At 32.6% G+C, this 22161-nt stretch overlaps 1 protein-coding gene across 11 annotated transcripts in view; it reads right to left on the bottom strand.

Moving 5' to 3' along the window:
* Ctnna3 (catenin alpha 3) overlaps positions 1-22161 on the bottom strand; it is a 1794873-nt gene that overhangs the window by 1189214 nt on the left and 583498 nt on the right. The gene's annotated exons all lie outside the window — the stretch shown is intronic.

The following is a 22161-nucleotide window of genomic DNA, read 5'->3' as shown; positions in this document are numbered from 1 at the left end:
AATGGAATAAAAAAGAAGCAGGATGAAAGGGTGATGGCAAATATTTAGACAATTGGACATTCTCCAGAAAACCTTGGAGAAATACTATTAGATTTACCTCTTCTAGCTGGAAATTCCAGGTACATAGCTCATAATGTTAGATGAAATAACAGCTATAGACCTGGGTATGTAGCTCAGTAGTAGCATACTCAAGGCTCTGGTCTACCTATATACATAAACAAATATTTTTGAAAATGAAAACCTTATCATTCTTTGTCAGTGTTATATTCACACACACATCTCACTTTACAAGGACCTGTGAAACGTTTTCAGATTGAAATATCCATAAAATTAAATATTTTAAACAAATGATCACAAGGAAACACCCTACATTTTATTACAGTTGAATTGCCCATTGCATATTAAATTTTCTATTAATTCATTTCCCCAAAACTCCTGCCTTGAAACATTTTGATATAATAAAAAGTACACAAAAATAAGAAAGAGAGCAGAAATATGCTAACAATTAAATTAGGGCCTAAAACAGTACACATATAATGAAACAGTCCTAAGGAGGTAATACTTGGCCTGAATAACTTATCATTCCTTTGACTTATGTAGGACAAACGTATCTTTCATATCTTCCTGCCATCAGGAAGCTCATAGGTGACCTTCATAGTAGAGCAAGATAAAAACAGTTTCAGGTCCCTAAACAAACCACAAGGAAAATGAAATATTATTTTGCTTATTTTCCTGCTCTGCATGTGTGCCTTCTTCCTTCTTTCCTTCTCTGCTTGAATTTTGTATCACCCATAACATACATATATGCTGATATGACAAAACTGGGAAAGGCAAAGATTGCATTAATTTATCTTGCAATATGAACTGTTCAATGTTACAGTATTGTAAAGTTCCTTTAGCTCACAAAAGACCATAAATAAGTTTACATTGAACTCATCACCACACCTCACATCCAAATCGAGGTAACAAAGTAAGTCTTTATTTTTTTCAATAAAATGAATATCCCAGAGTTTAAGAAAAAATCATATAAGCACAGAAAGTTCTCTTTTTAAAAGATCCTTTGATAATTTTCATAAAAGCAGCTCTTTTCTTACGGCTCAGTTTTAGGACTTCTGTGAATCTCTTGAATATCAGACTTGGTTTTAGATAACTGTATGTGTGACATTATATGAAAGATCCAGTAGCTTATTAATGAGAATTGTTTAAAAATTTAAAATTTCCCAAGATTCTTTATCAATCATGTGGTAATAAGTTAATCATATGTCATATATGTGGCAGTAGGTTAACATTAAGAGAATATTTACATGACATTATTGTAAGGCCTGGAAGGATAAAAAGAAATCCACTACAGGATGTATCCCAGACAGCACACCAATCTTCTCAGGAATACCAATGTATTTTTTAATACATGAAAAGCAGCCATACTATTCAACTGTCACTGATTATGAAATTCACAAATGGTGAGTTTCTTTCTAAAGCAAATCTTGGAGCATCTAGCATTATAGTAATTTCATTATGGGGAAATCATCATTTAGAAATAAGAATACCAGATAGTAATAAATTATGTAAAGCCAGTCCAGCACAGTGCATTCAAATCACTGAAGTATTTTTATCCTCTTTTTAAAAATGTGAGAAATGAAGCATGGAAAGCTATTAACTGAATCATTCACACATTGAATAGATGTTGTCAGTTTGTTCCTTCAATGGAAATAATGAACAACTGATTTATTATTAAGTAAAAATTATAAAAATACACCTTTATTTTCCCTCTATTTCAATATATGATAGATACATTATAATTGTCTTATTTTATATCTGACCTAAAATCACATGTTTTCTACTCCTCGGGCTTTTCCTTAATTCCAATGTTCCTTTGACTTGGATGTAATTAAAATGTTTTTACTGACTTTGTTCCCTTTTCTCATTTTCCTTTTTAATTACCTGTATTTTCCCCAATAGAATATCTATATCTTACATTTATGTAACTAGAGGCTGAAATATGGACTTTAAGTTAATACAGAAAATATTTACATAGTCACTATAAAGGGAAATTTGTCAGCACTTATTTGGTCAACTTTACATTGTTTTCTTTCTGATAAAGAGGCATGTTTTCTTTCTGTGAAAGAGGTAAATAAATGTAATAGAGAGCTGAGCATGCCAGCACATGTCTGTAATCTCAGCACTCAATAGGCTGAGTCAGGAGGATTGAGAGTTTGAGACCTGCCTGAGCTGCATAATTGGAGCCCATCTCAAAAAAAAATGGAAGGGGAGGGGGATTTGTACTTCAGAACTTCAGAGAAAAGAAATTTTTGATGTTGACGATTGAGGCAAGAAGATTTCATCTCATTTTTCATTTTATTTAATTTTACAGCAAAGAGAACATTTCCCTTGCACTTTTATTTTCTAACCTTGTAATCAATTTTATCTTTGGTAGATATTCAACTGTTTTTTCATTTTGCTCTATAACAATGTATACTAGATTCTGTTTTCAACTTATTCTACACTCCATGTAAGAAGAAGCTTTTAGAGATTTGCTTCTACATTTCATACAAACTATGACTGGGAAAGATACACATCATATTATGAAATCCGTTTTTAAAAGAACATATAAGAATTGTATTTCAGGTCAAGGTCTAGGAAAAAATTCCCCTGTGGAAAATGGTTATATTTTATTTTGGATGAATACTAGAACACTATAACATATCTTATTTTCTTCATATTTTATCTCAGGAATCTAGAGCTGTGTTACACTCAATAACATGGTAATCAGGCTAATTTTCCTGTTGAGTATTCTGAATTTCTCCTTTTATATGAGGTTCTTCTTTTCTTTTTTCTAACCTATTTTGTTAATCTTATGTTATATGTCCTTAGATCGGCAGTCTTAAATTATTTTGGGAGAAGTAATTTATAAGGAAACAAACTAAAGATGCCATTATTCAAAAGCATTTTTGTTTCTCATTGCAATGGTGTCATTGTCTGAGCTTTGAGGTGTTATTTTTTTTCTTTCTAGCATCATGCCTATTTCCCAATATCTTGTCAACGACACATCTTTAAATTTTTATTTTTTTAGGCTGGCATGGTGACATGCACCTGTAATCCCAGCATTCTGAGAGGCTGAATAGAAGAACTGCAAGTTTGAACCCAGCTTGGGCAATTTAGCAAGATCCTGTCTCAAAACAATAAGTAAATAAAAAATTAAAAAATAAATAAATAAATAAATAAAAGGGGTGTAGTTCAGTTCAAAGGCCCTAGGTCCAAACTCTAGCATTATAAAAAATTAATTTTTAAATTTGCAACTTAATTTATGAGCTATGAAGAAGAAGAAAACAAAAAAGCTTACAGTTATGCATACTCACACAGCATCCTCCTCCTATACTGTTCTTCAGATATAAAGATCACTAAGAAAAGCAGGACATATATTCCAAGGCAATTTTCACTATTAAAAACATTCTTAGACATTAGGTTTAAAAATCAAGAAAACTATATGTTCAAAAGACATAGATAGCTAGGGTTAAAAAGGAAGTTCTCCATGTTAAAGATATTAATGTAACTTCAAGTGTTCAGAATTGTCATTAAATAGTTCTTTTTCTAATCTTAAAATTTACCTTATTTTATTAACACCTTGTCAAATTATGCCTTATAGATATTAAATGATAATTATGTCCAAATATTAATTCCTCTATCTTTCTTGGTACCCTAAGCCCCTCTTTTTGAACAATCCACCTACCCCTTCAATCCAGCCCCAAATTATTTTTATTTTTATTTTTATTTTTTTTATTTTTATTTTTTCAAGTGTATCCAAGTTTAAGACTATCCTCAACATTATTTCATGATACTACATAAAAAGTTTCCTTCCATCTACATTCAGAGAATTGAGGTTAATAGGTGAGTTAAAATCTGAAACTTGAAACATAGATTTTTAAATGCCATATAAGCAAACTATAAAATAAATATGAACAAAATTCCCAAAATTGAGATTTAAAATGAACACATTTTCAAATTTTATGAAAAATTTCACCATAGGTCACTTTTAATTGTAAGTCCATAAAAATATCATGTAGAGGGAAAATATTTCATCTCTAATATTTATATGGACTCATTCAATATGGAGTATTTCATGTATATTTATATGGTTAGACTTTAACAGCCACATATATGAAGCATGCAATGAAGAAAAATTTTAAATAAAAATTGCCTTGGCATTAAGATCCCATCTTTGATTTAACATTCTGGTGCCCCCTCACTTCTTAGACTCAGAGAAAAGATGTCATATCCAGGAAGAGAAAAATTAAGAAAATGAATGTCAAAATACTGAATTCTATTACCAATTAAGTTTCTGAATTTCACTTCAGTTCTGTTCAGAGGACAACCTTTTAAAAAACAGAAATATCTTCTTAACAAATATAAAATAAATTTATAAATGTGGGCATGATTGTATTTACATACAGGTAAAAATCTAGTTTAAATAAATTATTAAAACAAGTTCATACTACATATATATGTATATATGCATTTATTTATTTATTCCAGAGTCTGTAGTTTTTTTCTGGATTTTCCTGCTGCTATTAAGTTTTGTTATACCATAATTATGGCTAAAATTGTGCATACATAACTACCAGCATATCCAGCATATATACAAAACTAAGCAAGAAATTTGAATCCGTGCTTTTTAATTTTTTCTATCTTAAATACTTAAAGATGTAGCACATTCAATGCATGTCTCGCCTGAAGCATAGAGCAGCTCTGGATCAAATCCAATCAAGGAAACCCCAAGGTGAGATCTGAATATGGGATAAATCAAATTTGAATATCCAAAAAATTGGAATCTCATATCCAAGAAATCTACTGTACTCTATCTTGGAAAGTCCTGTTTGTGTCAGCTCAGGCTCTTCACAGTTCTTTCACAGCAAGCTCAGCCCATATCTTTTAGAATCACTTTGGTCTTTACCCTCTATAGACTCCATCTGGTCCAATATTTGACTAACTTCAACTATACATATGTCAGTATTACCTATTTAATTCACTAAAGGTCTCTTGGAAGCAATTAATCAAATAAGAGTGCAAACAACACAATTATGACCACCAAGTTGGTCGTAAAAATGAACCTGAGGAAAATAAAGGAGAAGCAAATCCAAAAATTAAACTGTAAATGTTACCTTCAGCAGTAAAAGATTTACATTAATATTTTTGAATGAGGATTGGAAATAGAATTAAGGGGGATGAGAGGGAACAAAAATACAGGTAGTAAGATCCCAGATGCAGAAAGAGATTCTTAAATCAGAGCTGCTTCCTTAACTGGTTTTGTAATATCAGTTTTTCATATTTCTTGCTAAAACTATACAAATCACCTCCACTGAAATTTAGTAGTTTTACCTTTTTTTTTTTTTTTTTTTTGTAGCACTGAGTATTAAACCCAGGCCTTCCATAGACTAGGCAAATACTCGACCACTGAGCTACACTCCACTCCCAGCCTTTTTTAGTTGTTTACTTGTTTCCTTGTTTGCTTGTTTGTTTGTTGTAGAGGTAGGATCTCACCAAAACACACAGGCTATCCTTGAATTTGTGATCCTCCAACCTCAGCCTTCCAAGTAGCTGGGATTATAGGCACCTACCACCACACCTGGTACTGATTTAATCCTTTCTGCTTGCTCGCTTACATTGTTTTTTAAAGTTTCAGTGCTGCTCATATGTTTCATATGGATTATAAAGATTTGGCAAAAAAAATAGTTTCTTGTTCTTTCGTTTTCTCTAGCATGCTAAAAAACAATAAGCCAGATCCTATTAGACAAGTTAACTATTCCCTAGGTATAACTCCTGGGGTCATATTAATTTCATTTGCTGCAGTGGTATGATAATTTACTATAAATATCTTAAATTACAGCATTTGAACATGTGCCAGGAAATAATACTTTTCCCCAAAGCAGATGAATCATGAAACTGAAATACATAATCTCCTTGAAGGTGCTTAAATTTCATCTGAGGAATGTCTAATTCACACGATAGAACATTGACCATTTGATTTGAGTAGTGACCTTCCAATAACACTGAAGGACAACCTAGTTCTTTTGAATGTTACTGTCAAAAATAAAATAACTTTAATAGATAAAAATAGCGACTCCTTTCTTAATGCCTTCCTGAGAAAGCAGGAAGGCTGAGCACCAGTATCAGTAATGACCTTGATTTCCCTTCCCTATGTATTTGTAGGAGATCTTTCCTGATATGTAGACTTTTCCCATGATGCTTTTCCAAAATACCTCAAATATCTATGAGTAAATCTGGTTAAATCTGAGAGTCTACAAACAAGTGTTATCAGATAAAATTTATATAGAAGAAACAAACAGGTAACATGATAGAAAAACTCAGTGTTACTCAGAACATGTTCAAATTAACCTGAGGATCCTGAACATTAACCATCTGGAAGTCAGTTTTCAAAATCAATACGTGTGTGTGTGTGTGTGTGTGTGTTTTATGATCTTCCTTGTGTGACTGATATAGATCCATGACAGAAATAAAAGAAAAACTGAAAGTTCTATAAATAGCCAGTATTCAATAAATGTTCATAGGTATGTATACATATATGCACACAAACAGATGTAAGAGTATATATTTGAGCCTGTCAGTGTACTTCTATATTCATGAAGTCAATCATATTTATTGAGAACTTACTGTATTTAAGGTCATTTACTCCTTCTTAGGGATTAAAATAAAAATATATTAGAGGTAGAGGATAGCCTAAAAGAGGCTAAACTGATGCTCATTTCTAAAATCAGAATAAATAAAATGAAAAATTTTAATCATTAATTAATTTCACAAGAAAGATGGCATGACACAAATGAATAGTAGCATGAATTACATTATATCCTCCTCTACCAAAGTGAGGAACAATGATGGTTAAAAAAATAACTTAAGGGAGCCAGCAGTGGACTGAATAATACAGTAAAAGAGCTCTGAGTCACATCAGCTCAACTTTCATTCAGGTTAAATCAGTCCCTTGGGCTCTTTTTTTTTTTTACCTGAAAAGTAAGGGAAATTTAACCTGTGATCTTTAGAGTCCATAAGCTCCAACTGTAGGAAAAACTGTATTCCATAAGCTTGATTTACACCACAAAGTTCAAACCTCATTCTTTACTTGTAATGGCTTCACTGATGAATAGCAATATTGGCTAACGTGAATTTCATTTCCTTTCTCCTTCCCTGACTCCAGTTTGATTAAGCAATAAAATAACATTGAACAGTTAGGACTAACAAAATGAAGAATTGTATCCAAAATCAAAATACTGTTTATAAAAATATTGTTTCTGTACCCTAACATTTTGAAAATACTTGAGGAAGACAAACAATGAAAGGAAGAGTAGGTAAACAAGAAGTTCAGAAAATAGCTGACAGAAAAAAATCTGTAAGTTTTCTTGTCTGAACTTTTTAAGAAAATGAACTTCTAGAGGTACTTCATAATTGTTTAAGTGAAAATTCAATTATGAAGCCCTAGGTTCCCAAAAGGCTCTCAGGTGGCAATGAAGTCTGCAAGGGTATTCCTTTCTCACCCCTGCTTTGGTCTGCTGTGAAGGATTTCACTGATATTAACTTTATATCTTAATCTTCCCAAATTAAAAATATCGAGATTTAGAAAAATTAAAACTAATTCCTTTTCACAAGCAAGCATGCATAACACAAATCAATAGTATCATGAATTATACCTTCTTCTCACCCAAAGACTATTTCTATTTTTTTTTTTTTTTTTTTTTGGTACCAGAGATTGAACTCGGGACCTTGCATTTGTGAGGCAGGTGGCAGAACAACTGAGCTAAATCCCCAGCCCTCAAAGACTATTTAATTATTGCACATATACAGGGAAAAGTTAAGTGTAACAGTTTATGTTTTAATTCATGCTTTCAAAAATATTTTCTGAATGGGCCAGGGATTTAGTTCAGTGGCACCATGCCTGCCGGGCAAGTGCAAGGTCCTGAGTTCAATTCCCAACACCAAAAAAAATTTCCTGAATGCTCATTTTAACTTGGTTCTGCTCTAAGAGAATTAGAAAGCTGTATCTCCCCTCATCATCTAAGCATTTCTCTATTTTTTCCATATATGTTACATATAAATATATCGTTATGTTAACCTACAATATAAACTTTCCCATTTGAAAAATAACTTAAATACACTTCCAAATTTTAAAGAAAAATGAAAGATTTGTAGACCAGGATTAAGTTAATATAACTAAAATAAAGCAAGATGCTAACACAAACATCAAATTGTCTCCAATTCAGTTTTACAAAGTAACAAATCAGCAAATCACCTGACAGTACAGAGATTTCTAGAAAGCACTGAGACTGTTCTTTTTAAGATTTGATCAACCATCTCTATATACTCACTTGCAAATTTCAGATGTAAACAACACAACCATGGTCTCATAAGAATCCATAGAGTTTCCAAACCTTAATGTTAAAAAGGACTTTAGATTTCAATCATTGCTTAAACTAGAAATGTTCCCTACATAATCTGACACATTACCACCAAAGATTTAAGAAAATAAAAATCAAGCAAACAAAAAACTCATTAGTAAATTAAAATACTCATACTGAAAGACACATTTTTGTTAATTCTTAATTAGCAAAGAGCCTTTGTTCAAACCTCAAATTAATACTGAGATTTACCAGAAGGTCTAAGACTATCAGAAAAAATAAAATTCACAATTTGGAGAATAATTCGTGTATCAGCTCTGTTAATTTTTCCTTCTAGATATTTCAGTATCTACATTATTTTGCAGTATGATTTAAATAACATTTCAGGGAGCGAAAACAACTGGTGAGTGACACTACCTTAGCAAGCAGTCGGTCCATCACATGTAAAATATCTACCAATTATGTCTGTATTTTTAAGTATCACAATTTAATTATATCTCTAAGGGAGTAAACTCACACTTTAAGGCATGTGGTATATCATATTTATTTTTAAAGAATATTTCAGAATGTTCCTTGATATAACATACTGAAAGTATTTCTTCCCTTAGGTCTCCCAGGCAAAGCAGAAAGTAATGATGGCCCAATGGAAATGTGTGCATTTTAAAGAACAAAATAGTTTATATTGTTAAACACTAGTGTTAAAAATAAGAATATTTACTATTAAAAATAAGAATGTCTCCATATCTTTGCTTAGATTTGTCAAGAAAAATAAAAAAAATCTGAGTCAGGCCTAAAATTATGAAAAAAGCACATGAAAATGATCCAGAGATATATACAGTACTGATCTACATAGAGAAGTAAAATCTGCTCTTTTTTGCTCAAAACTAAGCTCAAAATGATAAAATAAACTTAACACACTCAACTCCAGCTTTTAAATGTTGAGAAATTACTAGGAAATAATTTTTAACTTGGATACTCCACTATTATATTTCCATACTGAATTAAGTGAATGATTTGTTAAGTTCATTGGATATTTTTATCACCATATACTACAATAGGAAGAGATTGCCTTAATCAGACCACACAGGTCTCTGTGTAAGTTCACTTTAGTGAGGCAAGATACACATTTGATTTTAATATACTCATTAAACTCTATAAGGTCAAAGAGCAACTTAAGGGAAGAAAAAGTATACTGAAAGAGTATTGATACACATCTTCTGTATCACGACTTTTGAACCTTAAAATACCCTACACTTCAGAGGAAGTTACAAACATTTGAAAAGCCTCTGAAACAAAAAAAAATCTTATTTCCAAATGAAGTAACCAGGAAAATTGAAGACTATCCAGAAAATAGAAGACCCGAGATTTCAGGGTACCCTCCTGCATGACACTGAGCATTACAAAAAAGAAAAGAAAACAAAAAGATTCCACCTACTGAATACATCTTTTTTTATTGCCCAGTTTCTTGATGACTATGATGGCAATAGGAAGACTGATGAAATGCCTTTATGTAGAAAGAAAAGTTATCTCCATTTTATAATGCACATCATAAGTCTTTCCTTATGAGAATACATTTTAGTTGTTCTTCAACTATATGGAGGAAAAACCAGTATTGTGGAGGTAAGTCACAGCATCATATCTTTGAGTTATATGTGAAGCATGCTTGTTGCTAGTAATCACTGCTTGTCAGGTTTCAAATAGAAACCAGGATATGAATATTAAATAAAATATTTCTCTTAAGGTCCCTATTGTCATTATATCAACTATAATCCCTGAGCAAGATTCCAAAATTCACACAAAAGCATTTCCTTGAATAACACTTTAAATATTCCTCTATTTTCAATTTCTTAAACTAATGCTGTTCATCAGAATTCTTCAATTGTCAAATGCCACAAAGGTACATTTAAAACTACCTACCAATTCCAAATTAATTTTTATCAACCGATGGATGACACAGCCATTCTTATTAATACTGTCTTGGTGTAGAAACTGTTGTAGTCACCAGCTCTGTAAGGGATGTGTGGAAAAAACAGAAGTTCTGGGCATGCACTCACTGACAGATACTAGAGTGAGTCATGAACAGAGACAACTTCATAGGGCATCAATGAAGTCAAACTGTAAAGGATGACAGCAGATTACTCCATGCACAGATGAGATAATAGCATGCAATATATTGTTAGTTCCCAAGTATCTCCTCCACAAATTATAGAACATAAAATTTATAATAATTAGACTCAATTCTGTAACATATTGCCTGTAAGAAAGCTGTTAATTCAAATTATTGTTATCTGGAACATAGAATACACTATAAAGTAGTTTACAAAAACTCTCTGTGCCCAGCGGTACTTGTCACAATGCAAATAAGTTCCAATATAGCAGAAAGATATAAGCAGTCACAATCTTAAGTGTTCAGAGGGCCAGGTAGGTGGTTGGGGATGGGGGAAAAATAACCAATAAGGCAAGTACTAATGTCAACTGACCACTAGCCTCATTGTCTACAAAATAACAGAGATTAATGTAGGTTGAGGTAAACAGAACTCTTGTCCCAACTAAAAGGGGCAAGTATCACTTTAGTTCCAGAGAACTGTTGCCTGTACCTTCCAGGTTTTTTACAGAAACTAAAATCAGAAACTTTTTAGACAATCTCTGATTTTCAAATTTTAGAAACTAATGTGATTTTAATATAATATATTAAGGACCAATATTGTTCTAGGCAAAATAAAAAGTAGCTAAGGTCCACCACATATGGCCAATCTACAGTTAATTCCCTATCTAGAATAAGGAGAATGGTGATTCAAGTGGAAGAGGGGTGTATTCTACACTGACAATTAAGACACCACATAAGGGCACCAGATAACATTTTAGGAAAGGATATTCATGAAAATCTAATGCAGTAAACTACTTGGTATGGATAATATAAACTTTGTACATAGTATACACTATTTAAATAAAGGAAGTCTTTTCAATTTTTTGTTTTTAAACTTTATTATTATTTGGTTTTGTGTAAGAACACGTCTAAGATAACATAACAAAAATTTTCAGTGCAATAAAATTAAAAATAAATTATGAAAGATAGGCCTAGAAGGAATATTACTAAAATAAAAACAAGATTAAAAAGTGTGCAAATTACATGGTGAGTATAGCCATAAGAATAAAACTTCATTACCTCTTACTTTATAAAACTGATTACTATGTGCATGCAGGGAGTTGTCCACTTTTTGCAGTCTGTTTGCTTTTTCTAAAATGCAATTTGGTCTTTGGTGAGGATGAATGTATGTTGCTCATAACTAATAAATGCTACATATCAGAATAAAGGAGCATTCTTACATATTTTGATTATCCATAGTCTATGTTTTCACAGTCAAAAAGTGTAATTTTCAAAGGATATCTCTGTGAGCCAAAATAGAGGGCAGAAGAGATCTTTTCATACCTAGGATTTTAATACTCCCTGGGGTAAAGAGAAAGTTTTCAATAATAAGAAAAGGCACTGTGAGTTACAAGAGCATGGGTCTGATGAGGCCATATACAGGATATATTACTAGCAATATTCCAATCTAATGTGTCAGAATTATACAGCTCTTTTTAAAAACCTGCATTAATAAAAAGTAAGAACTTCCACCAAGAAAAATGATTGTTGTTTGTTGTTATTTTAAGAGAGGAAAGAGTAAGGATGATGTACTATCAGCAGTAGTAGGCATTAGTGCATTCCAGTCTAATTTCAACCCCAAATCTAGACCATTAAACACAATTTGGAAAGGCCCAGCTCTTAGAGTATCAGAGGATGTGCAGCCCATATGTAATGAAGATGCACTCCTGTAAATTGGTGGGAGAGCATCACGTATTCTGATGAACTACACATAGAGATGGAATTTATAACTAGGCAAAAGTTCTCCTTCCAAACCCAGTGTGCTTTAATAAAATTGATAAGCTTTAGCCCTAGAGGCCAGGCCTCCAAATTTAATATGATTAACAAATATTTATTAAGTATCTACTTGATAGGCGTTAGTTCTGAAATAAAAGTGTTCTACTGAATCCCTAGTTAATTCATGCTAACTCAGTAGTTTTTCTTCTATTTGGATAGCTTCAAACACAGCAGTCAGCAAACAGCTCCAGTTCATTAACACCAGTATTTAATTTTTTCAGATAACAAAAAATTTATTTAAATCATTGAGAACAAAAAATGTTATCAGACATATGAATATCTTTATCCTAACCCATCTCTACTACTATATTTTGTGAGTGAAAATCTACCTCAAATTAATAACCTTAGAACATTGCAAAATGCTAAACTATAAAAGAGTAAATAAATTTTCATAGAATGGTTTACTTACTGTGAAAGAATGGCATTACACATTTTTCCAAAAAATTCAATAGCAATAAAAAAATTGCCTTGTAATCTCACTTAATCAGGTAATTTAAATCATTATAATAGTTTTTGCTATATATCCTCATATTCTAGCTAAATATGCTAAAATGCTATACCGTTTCCAGTATTATAAGTATGTTTTTTCAAGAGTAGTAAAAACAGCTCTAAGGACAAAACGAGAGGACTTGGAATCTACCATCAACTTTATTGTCACATACATTCACAAAATATAAATATGTGTATGTAATGTCATCCCTTGGAACTGCATTTTTATTTTTTTATTTTAGTTTAATACATGGTATAGTGCATAATGTTTATATTCCTTGTGGGAAGTTAGTACATGTGCATAACACATCTTAATTTCTTTTTTCATTCCCTTTCCCATCCCACCCTCCCGACTCTACGAACCCTTTGATCCCATTGTTTTGTTTTGTTTTTGGCGGGGGAGGGGGTTTGCTATACATAATGTTTACATTCATTTGTAGTATTGACACAGGTACATAACACACCCTAATCATTTTTTTATGATTTTTTTTTTTTTGTACCAGGGATGGAATTTGGGACCTTGCACTTGTGAAGCAGGCAGCAGTACCACTGAGCTCAAATCCCCAGCCACCCCAATCCTTTTTATCATCTCTTTCCCTTCCCTCTCTCCTTGATTTACCCATCTCTTGATCGCTTTTCCCTTTGAAAATAATCTATCTCCCTACTTTCTATTATCTATTTTTTATTTTGCTTTTTATTTTTATTCTGGGTTTCTCATAAAAGAAACAATGCGATATTTAAGCTTGTGTGTCTGATTTATTTCATTTAACATTATGGTCTCAAAATGCATCTATTTTCCCACAAATGGCTCAACTTTATTTTTATGGCACAGTAGTACTCCATGGTATGTAAATGCCACATTTTCTTTAACTGTTAATCTGGTGATGGATATATGAGCCACTTCCAAGATTTAGCTATTATGAATCATGCTGCTGTAAACTTGGGTATGCATGTTTCACTGTGATATGATGTGTTTAAATCTTTCAGGAAGATTCCTTGAAGGGAAATAGCTGGGTCAAATGGAATTTCTAGTTTTAGATTTTTAAGGAATCTCCTTCCTGATTTCCACAGCGAGTACTAGTTTACATTCCCAACAGCAGTGTAGAAGTGTTCCTCCTCCACACACATACTATGCAGCCTCATCAGCATTTGTTATTATTTGATTTCTTGATGATGGTCATTCTTCTTAGGGTAAGGTGGAATCTGTGTTGTTTTAATTTGCATTTCTCTAATGTCCAGTAATGTTCAGCATTTCTTTATGTATTTATTGACCATTTATACTTCTTTTGTGATGTGTCTATTAATTTCACTTGCTCATTTTTTGATTGGGTCTTCTATTTTGGGGAGTCTAATTTTTTTGAGTTGTGTATGTATTCTAGATATCAGTATTCTGTGGGAGGAAACTAGCAAAATTATTTTCCCATTCTGTAGGTTGTCTTTTCACTCTGTTGGTTGCTTCTTTTGCTATGCAGAAGCTTTTTAATTTAATCCCACTTGTGGATTCTTGGAACTATTTCCAGTGCAACTGGGCTTCTGTTCAGAAAGTCCTTGCCTATACCTATGACTTCAAGAATTTTAGCTACAGCATTTTTTCTGGAACCACATCTTTAAAGTTTAGAAAGCTTACCTTGCCATCAGATCTCCAAAGCATGGGTTTCAAAGCGTGGACTTTGGACCAGCATCACCTTAGAAACTTAGAATTCCACATTCTGTAGTTATCCTAATCCATGTGTTCATTAGAAACTGTAAGGGTGGATTCCAGCAATCTATTTTTGTTTTATAAAAGATATTCTGATGAATGGTAAAGGTAAAAATTGCTGCTCCAAAAAATAAGGATGACACTATAAAATATTCAGATTTCTGGTGATACATTTTAAATTATAAACTATAGTTATTAATTACAATTTCAAAACTGACACATTTCAAATTAGAAAAATTATTAAGCACCATCAATCTTATGACTGTTACTTATATTTAACTATAATTAATGAGAGTTACTCTTTTGCTTGTGCCTGTGGGGAGCATGTAGTCTATAAATGAAAGTGGAATAGTCTATGTAAATACTGCCTCCAGTTGTCAAATCCACTTGAGGTAAATAATGTAAAAATTCATTTCTAGGTTATATTTCTCACATGGAAAATAACCAAGTCCTAGTTACTTGCCATGGGCACAGAACCTATTAAATTCACTACAAACTAGTTCTTATATTGGCTATATCAAAAAGATGACTTATGGTCTCCAGAGAAATTATTCATTCACATTTTACAGTACAGACTAGAAAATCACAATATATTACACATATATAATTCATCATTCTCAAATCAAGATAATTCATTTGCAACCCATTCAAAATTTTCTTATATAACAGACTAATCATGGATCACACTAATTTAAAAAGTACTGTTTTCTCACATGATTCCACAAAGTCAAGTAAAATGATATGCCAACAGGCTTTCAAAATACTGTTATTGTAACACTAACAACAAACCAATGATTATTACCACTAATGTTACATATAGGACTAAAGAAGCAGTAATAATTTGATATCTACAAAGTCTGAATAGGCCTCTCCAAAAGGAGGCTTGGGCAAAATCATTTATCAAGTTAAGTAAGGTGAATCTGTAATCAATGATCAGAGCTCTGCTGGAACTCCAGTGCCTCATAGAAAGCAAATTGAGTTATGAGCTACAGAATATTGATTGTTGTTTTTGCCTATTTGCTTCACAAAATAAAGTAGAAATGAATATTACCAGTTTTAATTTATAAACATAGTTTTCACTAGGCACTATGTAATATAGAAGGAAACTACAATAACAATTGAAAGTCCTGTGACTTTATCAGGAATCAAACATTTTCCCATTGACAATAAAATACTAATTTCAGTGACCTGAGAGTGACTGTCATTTGTATAAAATACACTTGTTATAACTGAGTGAGTATGAGCCCTGAAAAATACTGTTACTCATATATCATGATTTTTAAGTAATTATTAGCAATCAATGTTCTTTGCCAATATTTTTAGTGTCCATAAACCCTGAAAGTATAGCATGAAATAAACAACACTATTCCTCACACTTACACTACACACATTAAACTTTTATTACTTCAATGTAAAACTTTTCTCCAGATTACATCAATATTTCCAACTACAAAATTTTGGGGAAGGGTTAGCTAAATACAACCAGATAGAATAAAATCTAGAGTTAAGTTCCATTATTAATAAATGTAACTTACACAACTTTAATTATATAAATTGAGAAGAAAGTAAAAACATCAAATAGTCTGTCTGCCAATTTGTATGGCCTAGATAGAGTGTGAAATGAGAAATCTTACTCCACTGTGCCCTCATAACCTCCAAGGATGCAAACATGTCAAAGCATACAAGCAATTTGCCATAAGGGAGAGCGTGGTGTTTGAAAATGTGTGTTTCTGGTGCCTAACTACAGAAAACTGGTTGTTGATCTTGGTGAGACATAGTACACTGATCTCCGATACAGTCATTTTTAAAATTCATTTTATTGGTACATTTCAGGTATACAATATGCTGACATGCATTATTGGGAGTTTGTACCTTTACGTAATCTATCTTGGTTCTTATTTTTTTCCACATTCCCCTGCCCTCCACCTCTCCCTATTTACCAAGACTTTGCTTCCATTTTCTCCTTTTCTCATATTTATTCCTTTCCCTTCTTTTCTTTCCCCATCCCTCCGACGTCCCCTTCCCCTTTGGACCTTTTCTTCTTATTTAACATTATCTGTTACACATTTTGACCCTTATCTACACTTTCCATTTCTGACACCAGAGAAACTATTCAGTATTTACACATGTGTCCTATTTATTTTACTTAAGAGGATGGCCACAATGTGCATCCATTTAGCTATGTCTCTAGTTCTCATTCTTTATGGCCGAGTAGTACTCCATTGGAATAAGACAAGGATGTCCACTATCACCACTCCTGTTCAATATAGTTTGGGAAACATTAGCCACAGCAGTTAGACAAGAGAAAGATATAAAAGGAATAAAGATAGGAGATGAAGAAATTAAATTGTCATTATTTGCAGATGACATGATACTCTATATAGAAGAACCCAAGAACTCCACCAAAAGTCTTCTAGACTTAATAACCAAATTCAGTAGAGTAGCTGGATACAAAGTCAACACACAAAAATCAATAGCTTTCCTGTACATGAACAACAGACTCACTGAAAGAGGAACTAGAGAAACAACCCCTTTCACAATAGCATCCAAAAAAGTAAAATATCTAGGAATCAACCTAATGAAAAAAATCAAAGGCCTTTACTCCAATACACTCTTTTTAAGAATAATTTTAACTATACTTGACTTTTTTTTCCATTTTATTATTTTTTAAATCTAAACTCTGAATATAATGCATCTTTTCTCCAGATTTCCCACATCAGACAATGCCTTTCCCTTTTAAAAACAAAGTTATCTTTCAGAGTGAAGGATATAACAAAAAAGGGAAGAAACGCTAACTTTATTATGCAACTTTCATGAAAGTTTTCATGATAAGTTCAACAAGTGAAAAATCTCTATCATGGACAAACAAACTAGACAAGTTCATGTGTAAGAAAACAACAACTGTAGTTATTACCAGGCTACATTTCAAAGGCCAGCAACTTGTTCAACATATCTTATCAAGGAAATGAATTTATGCTAACTAAGCTCTACTTTCAAAGTACGGCGGAGTGACTAATTATACGTCAAACCTGTATGTCAGATTCATACACATTGGAGAGAATTCATCTCTGTCAAAAATGATTAACATGAAAACATTAACATTAAAACATTAATGATTAACATTACAATGAAACAACTTCACCCTTCATGGATGGATCGGGTAGACAAGTGTCCGGGAAACCAGATAATGTCAGCCAAGTAAACTGGGAAACCAGTCATGCATTGTTTTAGGGGTCTCTAATTTTGGTATTGAATTTTTCTTTTACCTTGATGTTATGGCTATAGAATATAATTTTTGACAATTCAAGCCAGTAAACACTCCTTATTGATTTCCGTTCATTCCTTCACTTTCTCCTGAGCTAATGGATAACAGTTTTCTTCTTCTATTTTAAAGTGAGTTGTATATGTATATATTAGTTCATTACAAATATATATGATATATATTTATTGAATAATAAGGATATAGTGTAAACTATATATTTAATGCTAGTGAAAACAATAATTCAAAACATAAATAATTCAGAAATTTCAACACTTATGATTGACTGAAGAGAGACCAGACTTGTGCCTCACCAAACACATTCATTTATCTAAAATTAGCAGCAGCACCCCCAGGATTTAAGCTCCGTGTTCTAACGAAGACCTAAGTTTTCATTTCCTTGTCTAGTACAAAACTTGAATTAGGATAGGAGTGGAATATCTATCCTTGCAGGAAAAGATCACTCCACTATCAGGGAGGTCTGACCATCTGCAACAAAATAAGCATACTTCATCTCACCTCCCCAACATCTGAGTTATAACATTGAGAATATAAGTAACTGTTACACTGTGGAGAGTATTGAGAGCTCTTACCAGGCCCAGCTGTAACCAAGGTCAGTCTGGTTCTTTTTTTAACTTCTCCTCAGAACCTAACCTCATACATCTTCATATTTTTACATTATATCTACCCTCTGACTTAGAGTTATTATTCCAATTCATAGGCAAGAAGTTGTGACTATAATTCTATACCTGTCCATACATATCGACATCATAAGTGCATCGAAAAGTATTTAGTTTGAGTCACTCACATTCACTACCCCACATCACTACTAGTCATACTTTTCCCCATATGTCCTCAACCTAGTAAATTATATTAATCATTGATCAAACACAAGACTTGGGAGTTAATTTTACTCTTCCTCTTCATTCTCTTATGTCTAATTAATCTCCAAGTCTTCTAAAATCCAGATTTAAACTTTTAATGATTTATGTGTCAACTTGACTAGTCGCAGGATGCCCAGACATTGGGTCAAATATTACTCTAAATGCCTTTGAGAAGGCATTTTTGGGCGAGAGAAACATTTAAATTGGTAGACTGAGTAAAGCATATTGACCTCCCTAATGTTAGTGGTCTCATACAATCAGTTGAAGGCCTACTGGAACAAACACACTATACCATCCCTGAATAAGAGGGAATTTTTCTTACCTAACGACCTTGAATGGGAACATAAGATATTTTTTCCTGCCTCAGACTCAACCTTTTACATATGCTATTTCTATTCCTTGACCTTGCCAATCTTTAGATTAAAACTACACCATTGACAGTCCTGATCATCAGACCTCTCACTCAGATTGGGACTAAACCATCCATTTTTCTGGGCTTCACCAGCCTCTGAAATCACATTTATATTTATGTTTATAAGTATAAAGAGGTTTAGTTTAAGGAATTAGCTCCTGAAACAGTCACGTGCACAAACCTCTTAAATATTCCTCTATTTGATCAGCTTTTTAATCACTTCCCAATAGTCAGTCCAAGTGGACATCCTCTGCCTTATGACTACTGAAAGACCTTTCTGAGTTGTTTTATAACATCAGCTCTGAACTCATTCCAATCCTACATATTTGATATATATAGCTATCTGAATAGTGCGGGCAAGAAATAGAGTCACAATGAGAAAAATCAACCAAGAAGCTTCTATTAGCTCACAATTCAATGAACTTAGTAAGGTTTATTTCTGTCTGTATTACCTATGTCAGGTCTCCAGGTCTGCATAGATGTATCACCATACGGAGTAACCTTAAATAACACTTAGTGAAGGAAAATAGTTCTAAAATCTATGTAGAATTCTCCTTTCAAGCTGTAGGAAACATGCTCATAAGTGCTTAATATTTATGTAGGATAAGAAAAAGATGTTTTGCCAGGGATTTAGCTCAGTGGTTCCAGCGCCTGCCTCACAAGAATAAGGTCCCGAGTTCAATCCCTGGTACCAAAAAAAAAAAAAAAAAGTTAAGAAAAAGATGTTTCAGAAATTAAGAATTAATTAAATATTTCCTAGACAGCCCCATTATATTCTTAGCCATAAAAGTAATTCACTTAACAGCTACATCTTCTGATTAGGATACAATAACTCCAAGTGATCTTTTCTTTTGGAATTACCATAAAATATTTTTCTCCAGGTTTACTAAACTAGCGGCACATCTGCAATTTTCCCCACCACAAGCAATTGGAGGTTGTACTGTACAGAGCTACATTTGAGAGTAGCCTTGAGCAGTAACATTTGCTTCTTTTGCCTTTAACAGCTTTACACACTTGACAACATTTTTAAATAATCAAAGGCTTAACTCTTTCAGTTTCTTCTTCAGTAGTACTTCGGTAAAGATTTCAGTATTAAGTCAGTGGAAATCAATGTTCTCTATAATGCCTCATCTAGATGTTCACTATAGAATTAATAGGTGTCCTGAGTTTAAAGTGTTTTTTTTTATAGATAAACTCATATTGAAGGGTGGGATCTTAATGCTCTCAGCATTTAAGATTTTTTTTTTTTTGGTACCGGGGATTGAACCCAGGTGCTTGTGCTTCCGAAGCAGGCAGCGGAACCACTGAGCTAAATCCCTGTCCCGCATTTAAGATTTTTTCAAAAGTAAAGAAAAAAAATTACAATTATTCATTTCTTGCCAGGGATTTAGCTCAGTGGTTCCCCACCTGCCTCACAAGTGCAAGGTCCTGTGTTCGATTCCCGGTACCAAAAAAAAAAAGGGAAAAGCTTGCTATCATATCTTGGTGCAATAATTACATCTACCAAAAGACTTCTTTCCTTCACTTTCTAAACACAGAAAATTGAAAACCTAATACAGTACAAGCTAGAACTAGGCTCATCATGAAATAAAGTATAAGTTAAAAATAAGTTATAAGTTAAATTATAAATTAAAAATGTATGTTAATTTATAAATACATCTACCATACCAATTAGAAAAGACTGCTAATATAAGGGAGAAAAAAACACTGTGAAAATTAGACTGCTCACTCACTTGCAACCCTTTGATAAAAAACACTCTATCTTGTTTGGATTGTCACCCCAGTGAGGAAAGAGACTTTGACATTTTGTATTAGTCTTTACACAGCACTTGACTCTGTACTGTGCCTTTGACAGAACTTTATAATACAAATTTTCAGATTTTTGCAATGGAACCATTTTCATTAAATATAAAATTAACAAGATCTATTTGCCATTCCAATTCCCTTGGAACATTAACCGTTTCAAATGTCACCACTTTGCTTTCTAAATTTACTTCCATCCCTGATTTCTGATAAAAAAGTATCTAAAATTGAGAAATGACTTTATGATTTACCTGTTAATTATTTCTAGTTATCTGCTTTTAAATTTAAAAAACTAACACCATAGCTTATTAACCACACACAAAACAGTTGTAAATGAAACACAACCTGAATTAAATATAAGATGCAAAGTCAAACATATTTTATAAAAGAAACTTTGAAATGTACATAAAATGAAATATAAATCTTTCATACTATAGATATAAGAACTTCAAAACTAGGATTTAACAATAACATAAAAGACTTTATGTATATTAAATTTAACTAATTTGTATTTCTTTTTCTTTTTTGGTACTGGGGATCGAACTCGGGTCTTTGCGCTTGTGTAGCAGGTGGCAAAACCACTGAGCTAAATCCCCAGCCCAAAGTTCCTGTATTTCTTTACCATCCTTGTGGAAACATAAAGGTAGGTACTAAATGGAATCTTTTAATAATATGGGGAGAAAACCTCTGGTGAAGATCCAGACCCATTCACTTATTTAGCAAGCACTGACTGATTATAATCAATCACTATGCTCATGCAGTATATGCTTGCCAGAATGAAGCTAGTTAAGGAACCATCTCTAAAGTGTGAGTCTTGCTAAGTACTGCTTATTCTGAAAAATGAATATTGACCACAAAAGTCAGTCGGGGCCCACATGTAAACACACTTACAAACTTCCCTATATGTGAGATCAGAATGCTAATTCTTGAAAAGGTCACTGTTCCAATTCTTCGAAATTTGAACTATACACAGTGTACTACACATGAATGTTAAATACATGCACACATTAAAATAGGTTGATGAGGTTCTCACGTCATCTAGTTCCTTTTTAAGTTTTTTTATTTTTTATACTTTATTAGTATATGTTTGCAATACATGATGATTATATTCATCATAGGGAATATGTACGTGTACGTAACACATATTAATTGCTTTTAGTTCCTTCCTATCATGAGCTGGTAAAAAGCCTTCACTTCTTGGCTAATAGTAACTCCTCAAACTCTAATTCTAGGATCCCAATGGACACTATGATACCACAGGTCTATTTAAGCCTCAGATATTTGCATATCAAGA

Source organism: Heterocephalus glaber, unplaced genomic scaffold (assembly GCF_053883595.1).
Source record: "Heterocephalus glaber isolate CG9 unplaced genomic scaffold, H.glaber_assembly_v1.0 deba00001497, whole genome shotgun sequence".
NCBI classification, from domain to species: Eukaryota; Metazoa; Chordata; class Mammalia; order Rodentia; family Bathyergidae; genus Heterocephalus; species Heterocephalus glaber.
Note: the sequence above shows the minus strand (reverse complement) of the source record. Positions and strands in the feature narration are given on the sequence as shown.